Below are 10151 nucleotides of genomic sequence, written 5' to 3'. Positions count from 1 at the left end.
ATGTATAAAACTCCCGATGATTGATTGTATAACTCCAGGATTCCAAAGAGCAAATCATCAGTGCCACTACCTAGTATTTTAAAGTTATGGCTCATCATTTTTATGCAAAAAAAAAAAAAAAAAAATTATAAAGTATCGAATTTGTAGAAGAAAGGATTCCAATAACTCAAAAGAGAAACATCATATGTGGCAGAGACTACTTGCCACTAACCCATGATCTATTCTCTTTCTTTAGTAAAAGAACCACAGTTTTATTCGACATCGTATGTAATAAGCAAAAGGAATCTATTTCTGGGTTTCCTAGCAACCAGGTGAGACCATGTAAATAGGTTTGGAGCAACGCAGCTTAGGCTAATGTGTTACTTCAAGGAAACACCCATAAGAGTAAGCCGGCACCAATCCTTTACCACTTTGTTCTCTTTTCCTCCTGTCTGATAGCAGCTACACACTATCATATTGATTGGATAGTATTTAATGCTGAATTCCGTTTAAACAAAAGCCCATACTTTGCTTAAGTTGAGATTATTTGGGGTTAATCTGTCATATGTAGGTGAAACTAATCCTAAGTGTACAAATTCATTGCAGGGTATAAGACCATGATCACTAAATGGAAATAGGACGAGTGGAAAGGAATCTTAACAGCAACAACAGAGTAAACTATGTTAGTAAAAGTTTTATTATAGATTTAACTACTATTTAATTTAGTTTTATATTTCTTGTCATATATTAATAGAATCTAATTGTTTTACAAAGTTTGCTGGCAATAGGAAAAAAAAAAAAGAAAAGGAAAGGGATTTTGCAATCTTTCTCCATTTCCTGCTCCATAAAGGCAATAATTTTTAAGTTTTTTCAAGCAAAATCTTTTATTTTTTATTGAAATTTACCTAAATTATATGCATATATTCTCCTTCCTTCCTTCCTTCCTTCCGTTCTTTTGTTCTTTCTTTCTTTGTCTCTTCTATATCTCTCTTCTTTGGTTAGGTCTCATCTTTTGACCTTCTATTTTAGAAGATGAGAATCTAGCTCTCCTTCGCTGTCCTGTTCCAAAAAATACACAAACACATTTCATCCACCTAATATACTTGTATATTAAAGTCAGTAGATCAATATTCAATGTGCATATTAATATAGCTATGTCAACACTAGTCACATCCAAAACATGTAGTAAGGCATTACGCTGTAATTACTTTTCCTTTTATCTACATTTTGTTTTACCTAGATATAGTAATTTTCTTCTTTTATACATATACTTTATTTTCCATGTACTAGCATCAATTCTCCACTAACGTCTTCTCAGTGTTATAAAACTTCTTTTAAAATTGTCAAGCTCTTCCTCTTCAATCAATTCCATGTTTTCTGACGAAATCTCCAATGGCGTTTCCTGACTTGCTTCTATCTGGCGAGGTTTCTCTGGAGGCAGGCTGATCAATTATACCCTGGGTGCCATTATATATATATGTGTGTGTGTGTGTGTGTGTGTGTGCGTGAACTCACCCCTTTGTAGTGTTGGAGTCTAGTTCCTGAAATGTTTGAGTCTCCCTGTCTGGGTTATTGCAACTTTTTATAAGGAATATTCATTTGCTTCCTGAAGAAGGTGTATATGAGGTAAAATTGTTGAGGTCTTACATGTCTACAAATTATCTGTATTGTATCTCTTGTTTACTTGGCTTTGTAAAATTGGGTAAAACATTTTAATTAGAAATGAATTTCTCTTAAAATTTTGAAAGCATTTTAATGATTTCTGGTTTCTAGTTTTGATGTTGAGAATTTTTTTTTAATGTTTATTTATTTTGAGAGAGAGAGTAAAGAGAGAGCAGAGGAGGGACAAAGAGAGAGGGAGAAAGAGAATCCCAAGCAGGCTCTGTGCTGTCAGCTCAGAGTCTGATGTAGGGCTCAATCTCACAAACCATGAGATCATAACCTGAACCAAAATCAAGATCCAGTGTCTCAACCCACTGAGCCATCCAGACACCCCTTGCTGTTGAGAATGCTATGCTTTTCTTTTTAATGAACATTTCACTTTCCTTTTTCAGAGATTTTAGGTAGTTCTTTCTCCAGGGTTTTGAAATTTCATAAATCAATGCCTTGTTGTAAGTCTATATTAATCCATTTTGCAGGACATTGAAATGGAGCCTATCAACTTGGAAATTGTTCTTTTGTGGGTAATTTCCTTCAGTTCATGGTTGGATACTATCTATATCTCATTACTCTTTCTAGCAGATTATTTAGAAGCTGAGTCTCCCCTAAGGTCTTTCATTTTTTAAATTATCTTTCTCTTCTGTTTCCTGTCCCTAATCATATTTTGATCTCAAGAATGTACCTCCACCTTTCTCTTTAATATTCAGTTTTACTTTCTGCCCTCATGTATTTAATTTTCAAGAGCTTCTTTATTGTTACCAGAAGGGTCCTTATTTTTACTAAACTCATGTTATAATTTCTTGGATTCAACACCATCTTTATCTTTCTGGTGATAGTAGTGATGATGTGTTTAAATTTTCTTTTTTTCCTCTAAAGTCTTCTTCTTTCACTGATGTTTTTTCTCTTCATTTTGGTCTCTGACTTATTTCTGGACACTTCTCTCAACTCAGTAACCATTGGCTATTTATTCACATTTCAGTTTGAATAGGGTCCTTTTACACTTACAAATGAACATTCTAACAGGATCTGATTGGTTGATTTCATTAAGAAACCCTCACTATCACTATTTTTTTAAAGGATTGCTCAGGTTCCAAAAAGAGATTTCTCTAATCTTTTGCTTGGGGAGAAGGTAGAAAAAAGGTATGCATTTGGGATCCTAGTAAGGGAATAAACTTATCTACTGTTAACAATTATTATTAACATCTTAGTTAAACATATTCTTACATCACTCTAAGGTCAAGAAGGACTAGGGTTTGCCTTAAAGAGCCCGATAAAGATTGCATTGTGAGATACCTAAGCTTGGAAGGAACCATTCCTACTCAGCTCAACTACAGATTTTAAAATTTTACAGATATGCCAAGGATATTTCTTCAGAGAAACTTATGTCCAGATACGAGAGATATCACATATATTGGTGATTCTGAAATCACAGATATTTGAGATTAATATTACAAAGTCATTAGTTTAGACAACATGAGAAAACACCAATTCATAAAAAGATCAAGAATAAATTCAGGATTTAATACAGATGAAATGGGGACATGAGGTCTGATTTGGGGCAAGTGGTGCAAACATTAAAGTGCTAGCCTTTCTTCCACCAGGTTCAACCACTGGTAAGACAGAGAGTAACATTCCCAGAGATTTTCTGACTCCCCTATTTGCCTTCTATATAAGTAATTTATCTTCAAAGCAGAATTAAAAGTACTCGTATGGATGAAAGGACATTTCAGGTTAATCATCCAATTATATGAAGTGCATTTTTGGCCTCTATCTATACACCATGTTTTCTTGATTCTAAAACACACTTAATTTGAAAGGACACTACCGATTTATTAACAGTGTTTACCTAAAAACAACTTCTACCACCTTAAATGTGCATGCTGATTGAAAGACCTAGTTCGATTTCAGAAACTAAAATAAGAAAACATAGATACGTTACCCTTGAGAAACACAGAACAAAGCTTCCATTTCTCTGTACTTGCAATTCAAGCGTATCTTCAAATAGAAATAGCGTATATGATTTCATCTCCATAAATAGCACTGTAAACATTGCCTCCAAGAAAAGAAAGGACACTGTCAAGTCCTTCTCATACAGTTGGCCTGTTTGAGTAAAAAGTGCAGGGTCTTTTGCTTGTCTAAGAACTAAAAATAAACTAGTGAGGTAATTTAAACACTCTTTTTTTTCTGAGAAATACAAATGTTATTTTATTTTCTCGAAATTGGAGAATATATAAATATATTTGTCTAGTGGTCGTCTTAAATATCAGTGAATTTTTCTCCAGTTATCTCTATAATTACTTGGAAGTTTGATATTTCAAATATGGCACTGAGTGCAGGAACTCGACAAAGACTTGCGCCAGCTGGTAGAGTCTAATGCAAGGTCAGCCTTGTGCACTAATCAACAAGATCAGGGCCATGAAGTGGGTAGGGGGACAGATAAAATTTTTCACAGCTTTGAAACATCACATATAGGTGGATACGTACATGTAGCTGGAAAGAAACACCTGCCTTGGATTTGAGTATCTGTTACAGGAAGCACTCTGGATGGGGTGGGGGGGGAGGAAATGTCTGGATATTATTGTTTTCATCACTATTCTTGGGTTTGTCTCTTCTATTATACAGTAATTAATATGGCAGCCATAGCCCCATTTTTAATGACTATCTTAGCCATACGCCAAACCTTAGTCTATTATGGAAGAAAATTAGATTTTTTTTTTGAAAAACATCAGTTCTGTTGCTTTAATTAAGAAATTTACATGGGGCATTTTATTTGGTTTTATCTTGATTTTTCTGAAAAGACAGAGACCGTGTAAACCTAGGAGGCATGTAACATATTTTCCGTTTTTAGACTCCATGCTTTAGGAACCCTATCCATTAATTACACAGTAGAGTAATCAAGAGAAAATGGAATAGCTGTACCTGATCAACATGACTTGCTTGGGTGTGTTGTTCATTCTCTGGTTTTCATTGTTCAAGCCCGGAGTCAGTCAGTTGTTAGCAATTCATACATATCTTCAAAGGCAATGCTGAACAAGAAAGAAGTAATATCACTCTCTGTATCTCATTGCAATTACATTTCTTATATGCAGCCCATCCACAGGATGGAGTAATTACAAGATAACATGTCATTTCATAGCCAACTATATCTATTTTTGCATAAATCCATTATATCTTTTTTATTATAAGAATTAGATATGCAAACAATTCATTTCTTGCAGAAACCAGTGCAACTGCTTTTCCTATCTACTCAGTGCTAGACTAGAAGCTATTTCAAGAGCAGACAGATGCTGGAATAGAGAATATAGAGTTCATAGCATCAGCCCCCATAACATCTGGTACTTTCAAGAGTGTTTTTTATACATTACTATTTTTTTCCTACTATATTTTTTCTCATCATTTATTTTCGAACTCACCCCATCATTCATCTCCCTCTCATCCTTTTTGATATATTTTCCTTTAATTCAAGTATGCATCATTTGTTCATTCACTCGCCGGCTATTTATTTCATACCTATTCTGTACAAGGCTTTGCTTTAGACTGTCGATACCACAGATAAAATCCCTGCCCTCATATACTTACTGTGCATTCTGGTGGGTGGACAAAGACAACTTTTAAAAAGAAGTTACAAGCATGATTACAATTAAGGAAGGAGAAAGATGTGGGGCTTGAATGTTACCCTCCTCTCTCCCTGGGCTGGTGCCAAAATGTTGTGTAGAGCTGTATGTAAATGAGATTTCAACATTTTCCTCCGCTGACAGCTAGTTAGAGGGAACTCTTGGGGGCTTCCAATGGGGGTCAGAAGGAAATACATTAGAAGTGTAACCCACCTGTTCTTAAGCCTCATCTGTGACTTCAGGATGTATGGGGGCTTCATCTCCCAAGGATCCTTGGTACTTGATGGAGGTGTTTGGTAATGCTCAACTTTAGAGATATGTGGGCAAATAGAAAATGTCCATGTTGTCTATTGAATGTGTCCCAGTATCAAGCCTTCAGTCTCTAATAGAGACAATAGCAACAACAACAACAAAAACAAAAACAGTTGAGCAACGAGTATGACTACGACATAATTCCACTTTCTTAGAGGCCACTGCTGTGATTTTGCAACCAGACTCCATACAGCACCCAGATCTGCCACAAATATTGTGACTCCCATTGAACCAGTTGTATCCTGAAAGATAAGCAGCAGAGAAACTTGTATTACAGATGAGACCACGTGTAGAGCCTTCTTTTGTTAGGCTCCACTCAGGCACTCAGGTTACTGATAATAAGTAATAGCCACTAAAGTGATATGTTGAAATCCAAAGAAGCCTCTGAAGACGATGTCTCCACATCATTAGCAGATATTATTACATATTACATATTACAACATATTACATATTACATATGTAATATTACAACCTCCATTTTGCTTTGGGTGAGAAATACTTAGCACTCAGATAAACTTTAGAATTCTAAGACAATAGTCTTCAGAATCTCTGAAAATTTACTTTTGATTTTATGGTATGCATCTGGTACCTAAATTCCTACCTTGATAAGAAGTTTCAATTGAACTTCTAGCTAATTAATATGATCAATAAAGGATTGGCCTTTGATGCCATATTATGATTTTTAAATTTCAAATTTATTTTTCATGGGCATCATTTTGTTCATATTTTAGAAAAACCAATGGAGAAAAAAAACACTTGTCGATATCTGAGCTAACACATTAAATCCAAAATATCTGATAAATGCAATTTTTTAACTTTGCTTCTTTTTTTCCCTACATTTTAAATTAGCAAAATCTCATAATTGAGAGTAAGAAACGTTTATTCTATCTAGATTTGCTTGTAAGTGGCTTCCTGAGATACTTGGGACATTGGATCGGTTTCTACTTACAGGTTAGGAGACAGCAAAAGGGGTTTGGGTAGAGGTAGGGACATTGGTTTTTTTCGTGGGGCTATTTTCCATAAGCATTTTGGTTTTGGATTACAGTCTGGATCAAAGTTTGGGGTTGATGAATCTGACTGGCAGTGCCTGTGCCAAATGATCATACTCTCACTACAAGAAAAGTTGAGAAAGCAAATATCTGGCATTTTTATCTTCAAAAATGGAAATCAGTCTCCGCTTCATAAGTTGAGGATTGCTATATCCGAAAAGGGGGTGAGATACTGGGCAGCAAAAGAAAGTAAAATGTCCTCTAGGGAATTCCTCACTAGAGGTGAGTTTGAAGCAGTAAATCTGGTTTAGAGTCAACACAAGAGGTCTTATGGATCTCCTAAGGTTTTTGATTATTTGCAACCTGGGATATAATTCAAAAGATTAAGATAACCAAATGTTTGTCCCTTTTATATTTTTAACAAACTTTATTTTTAGAGTAGTTTTTTTCAAGTTTTTATCTAAATTCTAGTTAAAATATACAGTAAAATTGATTTCAGGTGTAGAATTTAGTGATTCATCACTTACATATAACACCCAGTGCTCATCACAAGTGCCCTCCTTAATACCTATCACCCATCTAGCCCATTCCCCACCCACCTTCCTCCACCAACCCTCAGTTTGTTCTCTGTAATTAAGAGCCTCATATGGCTTACTTCTTCTCTCTCTTTTTTCCCTTTGCTCATTTGTTTTGTTCCTTAAATTCCACATATGAGTGAAATCATATAATATTTGTCTTTCTCTGACTGACTTATTTCACTTAGCATAATATACTCTAGCTTCATCCATGTCATTGGAAATGGCAAGATTTCATTATTTTTGATGGCTGAGTAATACCCCATTGTGTATATATATGTATATGTATATACACCACATCTTCTTTATCCATTCATCAGGTGATAGACATTTGGGCTGTTTCCATAGTTTAGATATTGTTGATAATGCTGCTATAAACATTGTGGGGGGGCATGTGCCCCTTCAACTCTGTATTTTTGTGTCCTTTTGGTAAATACCTAGTAGTGTAATTGCTGGGTCGTAGGGTAGTCCTGTTTTTAAATTCACAACAATATTGAGCAGAAGATACAGAGATTTCCCATATACCCTGTGTTCACACACATAAATAGCCTCTCCCATTATCAATATAACCAGCCATATTGGTAGATTTGTTACAATTGATGAATCTATATTGACATATCGTTATCATCCAAAGTCCATAATTTACATTAGGGTTCACTCTTGGTGTTGTACTTCTACACATTTGAACAAATGTATAATGACATGTATCCACCATTATAGTTGCATCAGAGTATTTTCTTGCCCTTAAAATTCTCTACGTTTAGCCTATACATCCCTCCCCCAATTGCTGGCAATCACTGATCTTTTTACTGTCTCCACACTTTTGCCTTTTCAGAATGTCATATAGTTGGAATCATACGGTATATAGCCCTTTTTAATTGGCTTCTTTCAGTTAGCAATATGCATTTAAGATTTCTCCATGTTTTTTCATGGTTCAATAGCTCATTTCTTTTTAGCACTAATAGCCCATTGTCTTGATGTATCACAGTTTTCTTATTAATTCACCTACTGAAGGACATCTTGTTTTTTTCCAAGTTTGGGTAGTTATAAATAAAACTGCATGTTTTTGTGTAGGCATGTTTTCAACTTCTTTGGGTAAATATCACAATCGCTGGATTGTATGATAAGGGTTTGTTCAGTTTGTAAAGAAACTGCCAAACTGTCTTCCATTGGGTTTGTAATATTTTGCATTCCCACCAGTGATATAGGAGTTCCTGCTGCTCCATATCCCTGTGATCACTTGGTGTTGTCAGTGTTTTGAATTTTGACCATTCAGATAGGTGTGTAATGGTATCTCATTGCTGTTTTCATTTGCGATTCTCTGATGAGATTGACTGTGGAACATCTTTTCTTATGCTTAATTTCTACCTGTATGTCTTCTTTGGTGATGTGTCAGTTAAGATCTTTGGCCCTTTTATTTATCAGTTTGTTTCCTTATTGTTTAGTGTTTTTTTTTTTCCTTACATTTTCAAATAATCTTTGCGTTGCATTGTGCTATGAGTTTAGAGAAACTTGGGCCAGGCTTTAAATTACACATTATTTCTGGAGTCAATTGGGAACCCAAGATAGATTATCTTCCCTATTATGTAACCTGGGCTTAAGTATAAGAAACACCATGGACACCAATTTTCATAGAGGGTGGCTCTGTTATTTTAGAATCATTATATGCAATCAGGGTTCAAGACACGTTTTTATTTATTTTATTTTATTTTATTTTTTTAACATTTATTTATTTTTGAGACAGAGAGAGACAGAGCATGAACGGGGGAGGGTCAGAGAGAGAGGGAGACACAGAATCCGAAACAGGTTCCAGGCTCTGAGCTGTCAGCACAGAGCCCGATGCGGGGCTCGAACTCAGGGACCGCGAGATCCTGACCTGAGCCAAAGTCGGACGCTCAACCGACTGAGCCACCCAGGCGCCCCTCAAGACACTTTTTTAAATGATTTACTGCAACTCCTCATGAAACCAGTATTCCCTTTTCACCAATTCTAGCTCATGCTCACCTCGTCTCTGCTTGACTATCTCTAAATATGAAAAACTCACAACCCACAGAAGTAGTCCGGAATATTATAAGGCAATTCAACTTCTGAGAAGTTTCTCCTTAATGTCTATCCCAGATCGCTCTAAGTGTTAATATGGGTTCAGAAATAGACTTTGAGATGGAGATTTGTGAGCACATTCATGGCAAAATGCCCCCTAAATCAACACCTCTAGGAAAGGAAAAGAAGTAGGATCGGTGGAGGGGGGAGTTTAACTTTGGTCAGAAGAGGACTCAGTTGATCCCTTGTGGGGATCTGGAGTTGGCCCTTTTAAGTTACCTTGCTTTGAGTAAAGGAATATAGGAGAGTTCAACTCCCCATCCTGTACCAGCCATTGGATTTGGGCCATCCATGGGGAGGGGACATAATTTTGAATGAGTAGACTCTCTTTAGGTGAGGACAGTTGTCAGAGAGCTACCATCACTTTCAAAAGCTGAAATGTGATCTCAATTCTGAGCAGGGTATCTAAGCTTAACATAGATTACTACCTATGACTTTTCTCCATTCTTTCTTATCTGCCTTCCAGAGCCAATGAAGTTCAATACCTCTTCCACACAGGCCAAGAATATTAGAGTACACATTTTTACTACTCATAAGTCTCCTAATGTTTTCTTTATGACAGTCGCAATCATATACATTACATATTTGTTCCTCGAATTGAATGGATAATGTGGATGTGTCCTCACTGCCTACCATACAGTGATATATTTTAACTTATCCTAAAAAGACATTACTTTTTTGAAACTTCCACCTCATGATTGACCAATTAGTGATAGTGAAAATTCATGTTTGTCCTATTATTTCTATTTTGCTTTCTTCCCTTTCCTTCTAAAGATCGTTTTATTGTGCCCAAAGGCAGAAACACAGTATTTCTAGGATATTCCAACTGACCTAATTTTGAAATACATAAATTTCCTAAAGATCCTGCCTGATTCTCCACCCATAACACCTAGCCTAGAACATAGTAGGTGTTCAATCAATGT

The 10151-nt window shown here is 35.8% G+C and overlaps 1 long non-coding RNA gene across 1 annotated transcript in view; it reads left to right on the top strand.

Moving 5' to 3' along the window:
* The first annotated feature begins 325 nt into the window (after positions 1-325).
* LOC147575960 (uncharacterized) overlaps positions 326-10151 on the top strand; it is a 31218-nt gene continuing 21392 nt past the window's right edge. Inside the window, exons 1-2 of the long non-coding RNA XR_015241989.1 lie at positions 326-384; positions 586-652. This is a non-coding gene — a long non-coding RNA (uncharacterized LOC147575960). The remainder of the gene's footprint in view (positions 385-585; positions 653-10151) is intronic.

This window comes from Puma concolor, chromosome D2, assembly GCF_028749965.1.
Source record: "Puma concolor isolate L17-30 chromosome D2, mPumCon1.1.hap2, whole genome shotgun sequence".
Lineage (NCBI taxonomy): Eukaryota > Metazoa > Chordata > Mammalia > Carnivora > Felidae > Puma > Puma concolor.
This window is presented reverse-complemented; position numbering and strand designations above follow the sequence as displayed.